Raw genomic sequence first — 17,875 nt, 5'->3', positions numbered from 1 at the left:
GAGATGAACAGTGTCCCGTGGAGTCCCGTTTTGCGGTACGCCACACCCCTCCCGATGAACAGGACCCCCATTTCGACCGTAGCGCTCCAACACAAGTCCGTTTCCTCCGTTTTGCGGTACGCCACACGCCTCCCGATCAACAGGACCCCCGTTTCGACCGTAGGAGGTCTGTCTCCTCCGTTTTGCGGTACGCCAGACCCCTCCCAATGAACAGGATCCTGTTTCAAATGTGGCCGGTCGAACACAAGGCCGTTTCCTCCGTTCTGCGTTACGCCAGGCCTCGTTTCCATCGGCTGTTCCGTCCAAGCCCTCCCGATGAACACGACGACGCATTCCGTTCCGACCCAGCCGGTTGGCTCCCCATGAACACGACGACGACGTTGTTTCTCCGTTCCGACCCAGCCATGTACATGAGCCCTGGCCGTACGTATGCGCGAGTAGGCGTTCGAGACCCTGCCTGTATGTACGTACGTGGTCGTATTTTCTTTCTTGCACACTGGCCGCTGTACGTACGTGTACATGCTACGTGCGCGCCTCTACTACGACACGTGCGCGCCTCTACATCGACTAGTATGTACGTACACGTTCGCGACCAGAATGACAATGCTACGTACGCTTCGACCAGGTGGGTCCCGACTATCATGCACTTCCTTGCCTGCGAAGATGTAGCTGGTGGGTCCCAGCAGTCAGGGGGCGAATCGTTTTTTTGTTGCCCGGACGCACTTCCTTGCGTGCAAAGATGTAGCTACTGGGTCCCCGCAGTCAGGGGGAAACATTTTTTTTGCGAAATACGGTGGCCCGTCCGGTGGGTCCCCGCTGTCAGGTGGAGGAATAATTATTTTCCGCGTAATAAGGAGGCACTTCCTTGCTGCGGCTGTGGATCCAGCTGTCGGCCTCTCCATGTACAGTCCACGTCCGATGGAAGCCGTTCCTTGACCACGTTGACCACGCCGCGCCGAGAGCACCAGGGCGGTGGACGACGGCGAGGCCTAGGAAGGGGATGACGCGGAGCCGGGGAAGACGCGGCAGTGGAAGCCCACGCGGAGAGGAGTACGAGGGTTCACTGGTTCGGCTGCGGTGTGAGGCTACCGTCGCCGCAGGGCCTGGCCAGCGGTGAGTTCTCCACGGCAGCATAGCCGGCCACGGGAGGCAGGAGCATGCGGCACGACCGGCGCTGCTTTGGGCGGCTGGAGCAACAAGACCAGAGGTTGAAGAAGCACTACCGCCGTTGGATGGACAGCATACAGTCACTGGAGCAAGAATCGTGCATATTGACTAAGTTGACAAAGCCCTCCGTCCCCGTCAACTTAGTAGGCCCACAAGTCAGCCTGCCACTATACTGGGTCCGAGCTAGCAGGGGGAGTATTCATTTTTTTTGTGAGTAATAAGGACGCACTTCCTTGCATGCAAAGATATAGCTGGTGGGTCCGAGCTGTCAGCGGCGGTAACATTTTTTTCGTGAAATACAGAGGCCCTTTTGGTGGGTCCTAGATGTCAGGTGGAGGAATCATTATTTTGCGCGTAATAAGGAGGCATTTCCTTGCGTGCGGCCGTGGACCCAGCTGTCAGCCTCTCCACGTACAGTCCACTTCAGATGCATGTCGGTCATTGACCACGTTGACCAGGCCGCGCCGGGAGCACCAGGGCGGTGGACGACGGCGAGGCCTAGGAAGGGAATGACACAGAGGCAGGGAAGACTCGGCAGTTGTTTCCCACGCGGAGGGAAGTACGACTATACGAGGGTTTACTGGTTCGTCTGCTGTCGCCGGAGAATAACAACAGGTGTGGGTGAGTAGAGGGATGGCTAGGCCAGCGATGGGAGTACGATGGGGCGGTGAAGCCTGCGCGGCAGCACAGCCGGCCGCGGGAAGGAGGGAGCAGGCAGTCCCGCCGGCGCTTGTTTGAGCGGCTGGAGCAGGAAGAGCAGAGATTGAAGAAGCACGACGGCCGTTGGATGGACATCCAACAGTCACTGCTTGTGCGTCAACCTTTTTTTAGGAAAGCCTCAAATCTGTGGAAAACAGCATACAACCCATCTGCCATTATTTCTAATAATTTACAGCCCATTTGCTAATTCTGAAGGTTTTTTTGGAGCCCATATTCTTTTTGTTAGCATTACAGCCCATATTGTGGCCACGGTTACAAAATTATACGAAATGTTGCATATTTCGGTGCGGTCCGAACTGTTTTTAATCCCGAAATTTCGAGTCACATTCAAACTGATTTTTTAAAAATAAATGTATATCAATATAAAATCCAACAAATTGTCCACGCATAAAAATTAATGCAATTTAAAATCTTGAAATGAAAAAAAGAAATTTGAAAGTAATTGCCGGTTTGATGTGTTTTAAAAATGTACAGCCCATTTCTCATTACTGATAGGCCATTTTCTCGTCCAGCCGAATGAAGCTCTCCTCGTCTTGAAAGATTTGCAGCACAATAGGCCTGACAAAGCGACTTACTTGGCAAATCACAAAAAAACTAGGCTAGCCATTTTCAGAAAGAAAAAAAACTACTGGGCTGGTCTGTGGTAAACATAAAAGAGAAGGCTGTCTAGACATGCCAGAGTGCCCCGCACAGCCCAGTTGATACCCTGCTTCCGTCTCAAAAACAAATTAGATAAATGCCACAACAAATATGGCGATTCATAAAAATGCCACTGCAATTTTTGCAAACTTTGGAAAACGCCACTGCAATTTGCAAACTTTGAAAAACGCCACTCCAGACTTCGAAAAATGCCACTGGGGATGGCATGAAATGGCATTTTTCAAAGTTTGGAAATTGCAATGGCATTTCTTAGAAACACCAGATTTGGAGTGGCATTTATCAAATTAACCCAAAACAAAAATAACTGGGCAAGCTGCTGGGTCCCTGATGTCAGCCGCTCGTTGTGCAACTCTCTCGTTTAGTGACTACGTTGACAATGGCATGGGACCCAGATGTCAGAAATCCATTACGAGGAGCCATTTTTTTATTGGATTGAAATAAGGAGGCACTTTGCTTGCGTACTGCCATGACCTTGGCGGGTCCCTGCTGTCATCCTCTCCACGTACAATCATCTCCTGGTTGTGTACGCGTCAACTTGGTAGGCCCACAAGTCAGCCTCTAAACCCGTGGAGGACAAATACAACCCATTTAAAAAAATAACGGCCCATTCCATATGTTCAAACGGAAATTTCAACATTCAGAGCAAAGTAACCCGTGGAGTACTGAACTTCCGCGTTGACAACCATCATAGCCAAGTTAACTATCTACTTCCACTAATACTCTAGTAGCGTACAAGTACTAACTTACTCTTAGCTAACTAGACGATGCCGGCCGCCATCTGCGGTAGACGCTAAACGCCGGCACCGGCGTCCTCCGCCTTGCCTCGGAATTGCCAGAGGTGCGATAGGGCGCGTTGCTCGCGCGCGTTGGCCCTTTCCATGCCGGTGTGGTCCACGGAAGCTTCGGCTTCTAAGCGGGAAACCCACTTGACGAGCTGGTAGTAAAAATCGGCGTCGCGAACACGTGCATGCCCGACAGCCTCCAGGGCTATTTGTCGGGCGCCGGCCTCCATGTAGTCGGCCCACGTGCGGGCGCTCCGCTCGCGACTCAGAGCGTTGGTGCGCTGCTGCTCCATGTCCCGCTGGCGGCGCAAATCGGTGATACGCTGCTCATCCGCCAAGCGGTCGCGCTCCAACAACTCCTGCTCCTCCGCCAGGCGGTCGCGCTCCAACAAGTCCTCGATCTCTGCATTTCCATCTAAAGACCGATAGAATGCCTCCTCCCTCCGTCTGCCTTCCGGTGAAAAACCGAACACTAGTTCCGGCGGTGACCGCCTCCGGCCACGCCTATCGCGGACGGGCGGGGGCATGGTGGACGTGGCGAGAGCGAGGATAAGTGGCGAGCAACGTCAGGCCGGTGGGGGCTTATGAGGATAGGGCGAGTTTGGTCACGGTGCCACCATAGAAGGCCGAGAAACAATACTTATGAGCGGAAGGTAGCGCGACGGTCATCGGGATTCAATGCATAATGAAGCAGGCATGGCTTAGCGCGCTAGCTTGCCGTGGAAAACTAGAGAAACTGAAATTCTGACTGTGTCGTCCCGTCCCGTCCCGTCCGTGCTGCGTCGCACGCCGGCCTTACGGTCAACCGAGTGCACTCTAATCATCTCCCTCCTTGTCAATAATGATTCCACGGATTTAAAAGGCCCGCAACAATTAAAGCGCATCTTTTTTCGCATCAGTTAGCTGCCTTAATTACGGCCGGCTGCATGCGGGCACTCAAAATCGCTCGCAGCCAGTACGCGGAGCAGCATGCAACGAGTCGCAGCCGAGGGCATTAATTGATGAACTTTAGCTGGGAGATAAGGCATTTGTGAACGTTTTTGCTAGCAGTTTCTTCAGATTCGCATGGCATTTTCTTCAGAGCAGCTTGTCAGTTTCTTCAGAGGTAGGCATTTCTATTCAAAAAACTGCCACTTCGGATCTTGCGTCGCAACTAAAACAGCCATCGCTTAAGGGTAAGTCCTGGGCTGGCACAAATGGAGATTTGGTTGTTTATATTGGGTACAATTGCGAGTGGGAACTTGTGAATGTGTACACTCGTCAGCGGATTCCACTTCCAAAAATCTCCGAGTGCCTTGAGGTTGAGCACACAGATGATCTACGTACGTTCAAATACGATCATGGTGACTGTCGTCTACTGAAGATAGCAATTTGTCGAGTTCCCAACCGCTCTTGGAATTACAAGAACTATCAAGTTGTTGCTATCTTCGACAAGCCTGTTGCCGTCCTTTGTGGTTCGACTGGATGGATATTGCTCAAAAATCAGTTTCTATACACGGATGTGTACTGTGATGCAATTGAATACGAGGATCTTGTGTTTGCTGCCACCACTCGTGGCACTGTTTTTGCATGGGATCCTCGTAGTTTCGGTACGTTTGTATTCCACCGTAATTATAATTGTTTCATCCACATGCATGCGGGTTAGCAAGTTTCCCTTTACTAATTAACCTTCTTCTTGTGTTTCCAAGGTCCTGTGAACATTCCACCACCTATACTTGAAAAAATTATAAGCAAGGGGGAGATGACGATGGTGATGATCACGAGCATGAGGAGGAGCAGAACTTATATACTCAGTGGCGCCTGGCAACTAATTCCGATGGATCGCCTCTTCTTGTCTGTATACAGTGCACTCAGACTGTTACTACTGAGGAAGCAGGTGTTGTCTCCCATGGTCGCCCTCTCCTGACCTATTCCAACACCCGTTGCATGGTATCCAGGACGGATACTAGTGTGCTAGCGCAAACACCTTCTCCCTGGTTCAGTATTGATAGTCTTGGAACAAACTCGCTCTTCCTTGGACCAAACTATCCAATGATGGTGAAAGGCGATCCAGCTGCTGTTGACACAACGTTACTACCATTTATGAGAAGCAATTGTATTTGTACCTCGGACATTTCGGTGGTTCCCTACCCTAGTCCTGATATATGCCGCTTCAGCCTGGATGATCAGTCCTGCATTGCTCTCGATATTGACAATAGTTGGCCCTTCCCAGAGCACCTATGGTTCAAAGCAAGCATTTCCAACACCGAGGATTGGTTGAGTTGAAGTTCATTTCATTGCTTGTTATTTGTTGTGTGATGAAAACTTTAGTATTTGCTAGAATGTTTTGTTGGAAATAATCTATAATCCAACATGTATCCTCGTTGTCGTTGTGTGTTGATGACTTGTTGTATTTAATGAATGGTACATTTCAGTTGTGAATGCATGTCATAGACTCAATTTATGAATGGTTTTCGAGTCACTTCTTGGAGTGTGAGTACCGTAGTAGTATAGCCAGCATCTGTTAGTATATGAAGTTGCCACATCACATAGAGCCAACCTAATATTGGAGTATGCAAGCCCTCCACCGGCGCGCCGCTTCAAATGGCGGAGGAAGTGAGAGGTCGCGTCACCATGTGTCCAGATCTGAGATGCCACGTGTACTAGATGAATGACTCCAAGTTCGACCACCGTGATGTTAGGTGCGAGCCCAGGAACACTGTTGGAGAGACCCCCCTCATAATTTTCCTACATTGGTCGTTTGATTCATAGGATAGAATGCTATAGGATTTTTTTCCGATGTAATCATCTTTTAATTGGCAATCTAGCATCCACTCCAACTTTTGTTTCACTTCCTTTGTTCCTACGAAGAGAGTACTTGCTCTAAATGATGTGCCGCTGCAAGAGCCGCCTATATTTGTTAACCATGCTCTAAAAAGGTGGACCAGCTTTGGCTATAGTAGTACTGTACTAGGTTAGTAGGTGACCTTGCGCTTGGCTCTTCTCCTCATCCGGAAGTCGAACAATAATGATGGTACTATAGTAGTACTTCTGGCAATCTGACACCAAATGAATTGCTGCACGTCCACCGCTTGTAAGCAAAAGTTTCTCCTTGTGCTACGAGCCACCGCGCACGCGTTGGCGAGGGAGAAGGCGTAGTAAGCAAGCTTCTCGTCGTTCTGCGAGTTGACGGGACACATCAAAGTTATTTATTAGTACTCTTGGAGTAAACTCGCTCTTCCTTGGACAAAACTATCCAATGATGGTGAAAGCCGATCCAGCTGCTGTTGACACAACGTTACTACCATTTATGAGAAGCAACTGTATCTATACATCGGACATTTCGGTGGTTACCTACCCTGGTCGTGATATAGTAGGCCGCTTCAGCCTAGATGATCAGTCATGCGTTGGCCTCGAGATTTACAATAGCTGGCCCTTCCCAGAGAATCACTTGTGGTTCAAAGCAAGCGTTTCCAATGCCGAGGATTGGTTGAGTTGAAGTTCATTTCATTGCTTGTTATTTGTTGTGTGATGAAAACTTTAGTATTTATAATCTATCCTCGTTGTTGTTGTGGGTTGATGACCTGTTCTATGTAATAAAATGATATGCCTGTGATAAACTTACTAAATTTATGAATGGCTATCGAGTCGCTTCTCTGAGTGGGTGCTGCGACGAGGCAAAAAAATATTTTCCGAATACATAATTGGACGTGCATTGCAACAGGTTATCGGATGAGGCCAATCAACAATAGTACACTATTTGTACTAGCTTCACATGTTGCACTATCTCTACGTCTACGTACGTAATACAATAATTTTTAAACTTGAGACCAGCCACCCATCCTCACAAAGAACACTTTTTAACCTAGCACAGACTCCAGGAAATTTGGCCACAGTGTGAGGTGGGCCATATGTTAATGTGTTCGCTGTACGTAACCAGCACCTCGAATCCTCGATACTACTACTATAAGTAGTACTAGGAGTAGTAGGGTGGCATGGGCCAGAACAAGCATTCACGTCCAGGAGTACGGCACACACCAGCAGCACGACTTCCATCTGACACCATATTTCTTGGAGTCCGTGCTACAGCAATCTCTTCAACCTAGTCGTTTCTCTAACTCAGCTATCGCACAGCGGGCGAGGTGGGGGTTTGCCGATAGTCGGTTTCCTCAACTGCGGTCCCACTTGTAAGGCCAACTCCAACGCACGACCCCAAACGGACCTCTGTTTTGCCAGGATTCTGTCCGTTTGGGTAGGGCAATGGGGTCGTGTCCGGGCCATTTCTCAGATGCGGTGGTCGTGCGCCGAACGCGCGACCGCATCCCGGCCGCGTACATTATTCATTGCAAACACATATCTTTTTTTCATCATTGATTTTTTGGTACATGGAAATACATCACCAAAATTTTGACTAGAAAAGCAAGACCAAAGAAAACAAGAACCACAAGAATACATTTTAGAAGATATCCAACGTCCATAGTTGCTCCTGTAAGTTGGATTAGTGCCTTCTTGATGCATTCATTGTTGATCTGCGGAGGCTCGATCTTGCGTGCTTCTTTCTTCTTCGAGTGTAAAGAAGTAGACGTGTCTAGCCTCTATTCTATCAACAAGTGCACTAGTCTCATCTCTAGCCTCTATGCTAGCTAAAAGTGCTAGAACATCTACTAAATTATGCTCTATCAATATATCATTGTACTCTTCTTCCCAATACCAAAACTTGCATCCATTCTACACAATAAAATTTTAAGTTAGCACAACTAGTCTAATCCGAGAGCACAACCGGAAGATTTGGTCGAGTTCTTCCTCCTTTTGCCGACACGTGGGACATCCAGCATCCAGGTCGTGTCATGCAAGAAAATAGAGTGGTAGGTGAAGCCACGTGATGTGCATCTTGGGTTAAACTGTAAATAGAATCTTACTACTCTTGAGTAACTGCAAAAGCGTCCACCGAAGATCTTTATTGGATTTGTTTTTCATCACCAGCACGTCGAGGTGAAAGATGTGCAGGTTCAGTGGGTCCTCTTGCGTTTTCACTGACATGTGGGACCACATATGAGAAAACAGACGATGGGCTCCGCGCGTCTGCTGGCTGGCTGAGAAGAGAGATAGAGGAGGGCCGAGCACGGACTCCAGGAAATTTGTTCTACGTACTCGATATAGTGGAGTAACCAGCACCTCGATATAGTGGGGTGGCATGGGCCATAACTAGCATTCATGTCTAGCAGTACGGCACACGCCACCCACACGAGTCCCATCCGACACCAATTTTCTTGGAGTCCATGCTAGCTACGGCCATCTCTTCTCCCTCCTGTTTTCTCAGCCATCGCGCGGTGGGTGGGGTGGGGGTTTGCCGATAGTCGGTTTGCTCAACTGCAGTCCCACTTGTAAGTGAAAATGCAACACAGCACGCATTCCCCCTTGAGCGGCGTGCCGGACAAACCGTGTGGGGGTGCGACGCGAACATGGCAGGCTTTTCCTTTTGAACTTGTAACTTGTAAAATTTGGTTCTGCTCCATGGGGCGACCGATAGATAGAAATAACGATTTTCCCTAGAGTAATGAGAAGGTTGGTTCTGGCAAGGTTCATGCATGGAGTACGTAGGAAAATTATGAAGTTGATGCGAAAGGTAAGATAATTACTAGTAGTACCATATACTACTACATGGATTTGACGGAAAGATAAAGATACATACGGATCCATCAATGACATCCTCACGCCCTAGTGCACCGGGTCACCAACCGACGTGTGAGGAGCAGCGGCGTTGGCGGCAAGCTCAACGTGCTTCTAAACAATGCCGTCCAAGGTTGCCCTGCGGTTCAAGAAGGCCAGCGTCCTATCGTCCTCCTCTTGCATGTAGTAGTCCTTGTGGACGATTTGCGCGTAGACGTGGGTGATTATGTCGATGGTGTCTTGCTGCGCCAGGCGCTGCGCGGCGAGCGCGACCTTGAGGTGGACATTCTCCGGCGCGACGGCGGGCAGTCGCAGGGCCACCAGTGCGTTGAAGAGGTTGTCACCATAGAGGCTGTTGAGGGTGGCAGGCATCGCAGAGCCTGGGCGCGTGGGCTGGAGGCGTACGTCAAGGTCGTCCGCGAGCTTCTTCATGACGGTGAACTTGTCGAGGAAGCCGACGAGGACCTCGTCGAACAAGGAGACAAAGCTGTCGTCCAAGCGGCCCCTCGCCCTGGCGGCCTCAAGCACTACCTGGAGACATTCCTCGGTGCCAGGATGCAGGCCGGCGTCGTGGACCATCTGGCACAGCCGGCTGATGCTCGCGCTCATCGCCTCCATGGGTCTAGCTTCTAGTTAACTGATCTTGCGATTGGAGTGATCACTCTTGCCCTTAGATGCGTAGGTGCGTAGGATTTCGTAGATTGGACTGGCGGGAGCCTTTATATGAGAAGTGCAGACTGCATTGAATTCACGTGCGTGTTGGCCATCTACTCCTTGCCCCTCTACTGCACCTGTCTTTGGCTGTATGATAGGTTGGCCAGCCACCCGTTGGACCCACGTGTCATACACCCAAAGGCAGGTGCAGTAAGTCAATGAAGCTGTGTCCCCCTCTGTGCCCGTGCATGCTTTCAATGACTTGAGACTACCAAACATCACATGCGGTGGTTAGTTCATTGCATGTAATCCTATTAAGTAGCAAAAAGACATTAAGTTACATCGCTGATAGGAATAAAACAATACACCATGTATTTATTTACAGAGGGAGTATAGCCAGCATCCGGTTAGTATATGAAGTTGCCACATCACATAGAGCCAACCTAATATTGGAGTATGCTAGCCCTCCACTGGCGCGCCGCTTCAAATGGCGGAGGAAGTGAGAGGTCGCGTCACCTTGTGTCCAGATCTGAGATGCCACGTGTACTAGATGAATGACTCCAAGTTCGACCACCGTGATGCTAGGTGCGAGCCAAGGAACACTGTTGGAGAGACCCCCCTCATAATTTTCCTACATTGTCGACGACGAGGTGCCTATGGTGACTTCGTAAATTTCAAGATGATAGTGTCGTATGTGTGTGCGTTCATAGGGGTGAGTGTATGCGCGTGTATATGAGCGCTTGCGTCTGTACTGTGTAAAAAACGTAAATGCGTGTCAAAAAGAGACTAGTCAGTATACTCAATATTGTCCACCTCGGAGAGGAAAACGATAGAACTAGTACGTATTTATTTACGGTGCAGATTCACTCATTTTGCTCCATATGTACTCCATCTCGGTGTAGTCTAGTCATTTGTTGAAATCTCTAGAAGGGCAAATACTCCTTTCTGGTTTACAGGGCTATACTAGCAAGTAGTTGTACCTACTAGTACAATAGTGGGCTCACATAGCAATTTTGTCTCATGCAAGAGCCTGGCTATATGCGTGCTCCAATGTTTGCAACTGCAACGTTCGGTTTGCGCTTGGCTCTTCGCCTCTTCGAGAAGACGAACAATGATGTTACTACTACTGCTTCTACAGTGTCGAATCCACTGCTGCATGTCCGTCCACCGCGAGCGGGACGGATAGCTTGTTGTAGAAGTACTACTAAGCAAAAGCCTGTCCTCGTTTGCGAGCAACCGCGCGCATGGGTGAGGGAGAAGGCGTGTAGTAAAATCAAGCTTCTCCTCGTTGTACGAGTTGAAGCGACACATCATAGCACTGGCCCCACATGCTTGCCTCTAAACTTGGCTGAAAGACCCGCAGTGTACAATATATTTGCTGCAACCTCTAACATTTACCCACCACAAATTAAAATATATGTGGCCGTATGCATCGTTCTGATGCAGAGGCCGAGGAGTCCCCCCTTTTCGAAAAAAACAAATTAAAATATATTCCTGTCTTGACCAGATGAGCGTGCAAACTACAATCACCAGGGTGTTAGGTAGGGCCAGAAGACTATTTTAATTTTTTTTTAAACTTCGAGACGGCCACATAGCATGGAGCCAACCCCAACGATTTTAAGCTTACAGGCACGGTACACGCTATCCTAGACTACTCTACACATGAAACTGCCACACGAGCGTCCGGGCTGCGCTTGGCTCTTCGCCTCTTCGGGAAGTCGAACAATGATGGAGTACTACTGCACTGGAGGAGTACTACAGTACGCTTCTGGCCATCTGACACCGATTGAATTGCTGCATGTCCACCGTGTGCGGGAGGGAGAGCGTGTAGCGAAAGCTTCTCCTAGTCTTGCCAGCCACCACGCTCATGGGCGAGGGAGGGACGCTCCTGCCTTTGCGTGTATGACAGGTGGGCCCGACAGGTGTGTGGCCAACCTGTCATACAGCCAAAGGCAGGTGCAGTTAAGTCCGCGAGGGAGAGGATAATCAAACTTCTCGTTGATGTACGAGTTGACGTGACACATCAAAGCACTGCACTCGATATATTTCAATAATTTGCGTTTACCGATGCATTAATTACAACATGCATGCATGTCATGACTCTCCTTTTGATACTTGCATGTGTTGATTTAATGCACCTTGAAGTAGTATAAAATATGTGACGGTAAAGCTTTGTAATACCCCGGCCCAAGTCGAGAGATGGTTGTGCACGAGGAGGGCGAGATCATGCAGACCGAACATGACCCGACGATGGAGCTCTCTAAGGTCTCGATGGACCTCACCGTGCTCCACTACCCCTTGTGCCTCCGCCCCTTGAATTGTGGTTTCTCAACGAGTTGTGCTGAACTTCTTGTGAATTGTGGTGGTTTTCAGTAATGAAAATCGGAAGGGGCAAGCCCTTCTTTGATAAAAAAATAATAATCGTCCTTATATATTCATCAGTCTTGCTATAAGTCGCAGTAGATGCTATATAGGTCCGTCGGATCTTACATCAAGATCCGTGCTTTCAGATTTTCTTTTTTCTCTCTTAAATCTCAGTCGAGTGAGACATAGCCACGCCATTAAACAGAGGCTCGGGCACCATTAATGGAGACCTTGGGAGAGAGGTGGACGGCAGATGGAGGTCAAAGGGCTCTCCTCCCGATAAGCACGCGCAGGGGTCTGATCGCACGCCTCTCGTACTCAAATAGCTACCCTGCACGGCGCCTCCTAGCTAATAAAAAATGGGGATGCGTGGCGGCACGTAAATGGTACTAGTAAGTAGAACGCCCATGGTTTCAATAATACTTGTGTTTCCGATTGTAACGTGACAACACTTGTTCCAAAATGACTCTGTTGATTGTTAATGTGTGCGCCTTCGCAAATCGGACTGCAAATTTACCACAGCATGTTGGTGCCATGTCATGGCACCAAGCCAAGTTTCATTATTTTCATGCGTGTTTTGGATTTACAGGAATTAAAAAATTAAGTTTCTCAATGTTTCCAGCCCAGCCACGACGCCCAGAATTTTGAATTTCATTCCCATTTCTTGCATGGAACCTAGAAATTTACCCGAGGACACACATGTGATTTTTGAACCAACTTTGGTGCATTGGAACATGTGCTTGTATTTCAAATTTGAATTATGCACACAAAGGTGACACGTTCCCTCCCAGAACCACGAGCCTTCTTGAGAGAAGCTCCGATTTGCAAGAAGCTTATACCAAAATTTGTTCCTGTTCGGCCAATTTTTTTACCACGGCATGGTACTACCATGACATGACACCATGCCAAGTTTCATGATTTTAAAACCAAGTTTCTCAATGTTCTCGACCGAGCCACGATGCCCAGATGTTTGAATTTTATTCTCATTTTTTGCATGGGACCTACTCCCTCCTTCCATCTATATAGGGCCTAATGTGTTTTTCAAGACAGCCTTTGACTATTGACAAGATTAATAGCACATGAGATGTATACTATGAAAATTATATTATTGGAAGCTCCTTTGACATACAAATTTGAAGGTATGCTTTGTGTAAGTTGCATGTCATATATTATTGCTCTAACTTTGGTCAAAGTTAGCCTCGAAAAATGCATTAGGACCTATATAGATGGAAGGAGGGAGTAGAAATTCACCCGAGGACACAAATGTGATTTTTCAACCAACTTTGGTGCACGGGAGCATGTGCTTGTAGTTCAAATTTGAATTATGCACATTAAATGACCAAAAACTCAATTAATGTGTAAATAAGGCCAAACGAAGCCGGAATAATTCCAAAATTTAACAGGGCACTCATGTAGTTCTATGTTGCCTTTGTAAATAAACTCAAGGGGGACAACATATATCGTTTCGCACTCAAAGGTGGCACGTTCCCTCTCAGAACCACGAGCCTTCTTGAGAGAAGCTTCGGTTTGCAAGAAGCTTATACCAAAATCTATTCCTATTCGGCCAATTTTTTTACCACAACATGGTAGTACCATGACATGACATCCATGCCAAGTTTCATGATTTTCAGACGTGTTTTGGATTTACAAGAATTTTAAAACCAAGTTTCTCAATGTTCTCAGCCGATCCACGATGCCCAGATGTTTTAATTTTATTCTCATTTCTTGCATGGGACCTAGAAATTCACCCGAGGACACAAATGTGAATTTTGAACCAACTTTGGTGCACGAGAGCATGTGCTTGTAGTTCAAATTTGACTTATGCACATTAAATGACCAGAAACTCAATTAATGTATAAAAAATGACAAATGAACCCGGAATAATTCCAAAATTTAACAGGGCACTAATGTAGTTCTATGTTGCCTTTGTTAAGAAACTCAAGGGGGGGCAGCGTATATCGTTTCACACTCAAAGGTGGCACGTTCCCTCTTAGAACCACGAGCTTCCAAATCGGCCCAATTTTTACCACAACATGTTAGTGCCATGACATGACACCATGCCAATTTTCATGATTTCTAGGCGAGTTTTGGATTTACATGAATTTAAAATCAAAGTTTCTCGATGTTCTCGGCCGAGTCATGACGCCCAGATGTTTGAATTTCATTCTCATTTCTTCCATGGGACCTAGAAATTCAACCAAGGACACACATGTGATTTTTCAACCCACATTGGTGCACCGGAGCATGTGCATGCAATTCATATTTAGATTATGCACATTAAAAGTCCAGAAACTCAATTAATGTATAAAAAGGCCAAATGAACCCGAAATAATTCCAAAATTTAACAGGCACTCATATAGTTCTATGTTGCCTCTGTAAGGTGACACGTTCCCTCTCGGAACCACGAGGCTTGTTGAGAGAATCTCCTGTTTTGCAAGAGGCTTATACCAAAACTTGTCCCGATTCAGCCAAAAATTATACGTATGAAAACAGGGTTTAGATTATCCCAAACATCTCGCTACCTAGACCAATAATGTACTATGATTTGAATTCAACATAAAATGGATACAATATTTGAATTGGAGAGCGTATGGTACATGTAGTTCATAGTGAAATATGATTACTGCTATATGTATGTTTTTTGTTATCAAGATAATATTTAAATTATTGTATAACTTGACAACAATCATATTCAAATAAGGAAAATTGATTCAAATTTAGTCCATATGGTAGATGACAATATATATGTTCACATGGTGGAGTAAAATGTTCATGTATGATGGAAGATCAAAATGTACGACTACATCAATTATAAACCGCAAGGTCACCTAACGATATTTTCGAATTCAACATAACGTGGATTCAAAAATTGAAATTCGAGATCATGGCATCTGTAATCATATAAAAAGGGACATTACTCTTTCTTTGGTGGGAATTGATTTGTTTTTTGTTGTTGTTGAGGGAAGTGCGAATTGATTTGGTACTGTGCAGGGTAATCTTGTTCTCCCGATTTTTTTTACATTTTTCTTGTAGTTTTTTCAATGGCATCTATAGCAATATAGTAAAAGGGGACATGACTCTCTTGTGTCTTGTATGAATTGTTTTTTTTACACGTTAAGTTTGTTCTGCCAAACAAGGAATCCGCACCTTGTTATCCCGAAATTTTCAAGCTCGAGTATCTTTTGTCTCACCTGCTTTGAAACTCCCGCTTCTTCAACCCGCGCCGCGCCTTGTTATCCCGAAATTTGGACGCGCGCGAGAACTCCCTCCTCATCTGAAATCGCTCCCGCAGCCCAGACACGCGAAATCCCCCTTCTACCCCTCAGCCGGAAATGAAGCTCCACGTCGTGGTGTCAAAACCGGTGGGGGTACGCTGGTAACTTACCCTACATTTCGGACATGCGCGTCCCTAAGCTTGGCTCCCCCTCCCCCTTCGCCCCCCCCCACCCCATTCGTACACCGAGGCCGCCAAAACCCGCGAAACCCCACGCTCCTCCGTCGGCCTCCCGACCGCCGCCCAGCCGGAGACTCTTCCCCGACTACGTCGTCCACCGCAACAGCTCGTCGTCCCTCATCCACCGCACCGGATGAGGATCCGTTGTCGATCTCTTCGTCCCGCCGGATCAACCGCCCCATCCTCCACCTCCAAGGAGCTGCCCCGACGTTCGCCTCGTCAATCGCGCCACCTCAATCCCCACAGCGCCGTCTTGACCTGCCCCACCGCAACCGCAGCACCCTCACCAATTCCTCCGATGAAGCCGAGGCCAACTTGGCGCCACCAAGGAGGTTCTGCACTCACCGCTGCATTTTATCTTTTATTCGATCTCACGGGGCTGCCGGTGCTCGATATCGAGCAGACATGGCGTGTCTCCATCGACGGCGCCGTCGCCGGCCACATCATCCACGGCGTCTCTCCCCCATGTTGTTGCTTCCTCGGCGGCGACTTCCACAACGGCACTAGTTGTAGCTGCTCCGGCTCTGTTCTTGCTGTCGGTCGCGCTGCTGCACTGCTCCTGCTTTCGTTCGTGCTGCTGCTCTGCTCTTGCTCTCGCTTGCGCTGCTGCTGCTGCACGACCTCCGGCAGCTACAGGAGTTGCTGCTTTAGCACTCGCTCGCGGTGCTACTGCACGACTTGCTCTCTGCTAGTGTGTTCCCTGCTCGAGCGTCTGCTGATTTAGATCACTGCTTCTCTGCTACTAGTGCTCGAACGCCCTAAACATCTATTGCAATGCTCTGTTACTAGTTCAATCAGTTTCGACAGTAAAATTCAGTTTTGACTGTGAAGTTCATTTTCTTCAGTTAAGTTCAGAGTGAACAGTACTTACAGCATCTGTCGGAGCGGCCGTGGCGCGGCTGATGCATTTTACATCTAGCACTTTTTGGTGATGTATTTTACATCATCTATTGCAGATGATATTAGGGTCCCACTTTAGATTAACGTTGTCTCTCTTGTCATGCTTCAGCCTCGTCGCCGTACACCTTAGCGGAGCTGCTCCAACGACGGAACCGTCCATCACAGTGGAGCAATACCCTTGGCGCCATTTCCAGAGGCCTCGGATCTTCTTCCCCGCCTCCGACAGTCACACCAGCATCATCACCATCCTCCACGTCCAACCCAATGATGCTGAGGTCCACAAGGCTATGCCAAAGAGGTTGTACACTCGTCGCATCACTTTGTTTCTCCATTCCTCTGTTCTTCCAATTCATGTGAGCCAAACACCCAGGTTGACTGAAATCCTATGTTTCCAAATGCTCTGTTTTGCACGTGCATTCCTATCCTATTCCTGTGTTTTTCCTGTCCCTGCGTTTATAGAATCCTCCAATTCTAAGGAGCCCTTACAGATTTACTTCATTTTCAGATAGGCGTCAAAGAAAACTCTGTGTGTTATGTCCTGCTCCTGCCGTGCCGTCATCCACCCCACCTGAGGTGCACCATCGACAGAAGTGTTCATTGCAGCAGAGATCCCCCCTGCAGACTTCCTTTCGCCGCCTCAGATCATCTTCCCCGTTGCCGGCAGCCACGCCAACTGCATTACCATCATCGACTGAGCAGATGAACCTGAGGACTACACAGTTTCGGAAGAGAGGTCGCAGTCTTTCATGTTTGCTTACGTTATACATCGGTTATTATTACCTGCTACTTTATCGTTCAATCTTGAGTTTTGAATTGCCCATGGGTCTCATATCGAGCCAGCAACAAATAGTATCTGTCTACTATCTGGTTCATCTGGGGTCTTCTATGTGGTTCATGTTGGGTGGGCAACAAACAATAGATGACCCATTGTCTATCTTTTTAAACTGAAGCTATAATCTACCTGCTATCATTAGTTTTGGATCCATCCACTCGTTTGCTACCATCAGTCTTGATTTTTGCATGCACCCCTTAGGCCTTACAAAATCTAACTATTTTTTTATTATGCATGTCAGATATTGTACACAATCGTACTGAACATGTAGAGAAAAAGAGAAGACCGTTGCGTGCGAATATAATGTCATGCAGACGCCGCTCCATGGTGGGCGAAGTGCCCCCCCCCCCTCCTGCATTTCCAGATTGTATTCTAGAGGAAGATAATTGTTCAGATGGAGATTCAGAAGGAGCCGACCACGCCTGTTTACCACCTGAGGTGTTTGCTCTAACCTGGCATGCTGATGTTGGTCATATCATGCATATGGCGCCTTGCATTGCTTACATTATACATCTTATATGTCATCAGCTTAGTTTAGATTTGCTTTGTGTGAATGCCACCTGTTTGGTTTCTATATCATACTCCCACCATTCCTAAATATTTGTCTTTTTAGAGATTTCAACAAGTGACTTCATACGGAACAAAATGAGTGAATCTACACTCTAAAAATATGTCTATATACATCCGTATGTG

The sequence above is a fragment of the Aegilops tauschii genome, chromosome 2, assembly GCF_002575655.3.
Source record: "Aegilops tauschii subsp. strangulata cultivar AL8/78 chromosome 2, Aet v6.0, whole genome shotgun sequence".
Classification (NCBI taxonomy): domain Eukaryota; kingdom Viridiplantae; phylum Streptophyta; class Magnoliopsida; order Poales; family Poaceae; genus Aegilops; species Aegilops tauschii.
The sequence above is the reverse complement of the archived record's forward strand: the minus strand, read 5'-3'. Positions refer to the sequence as shown.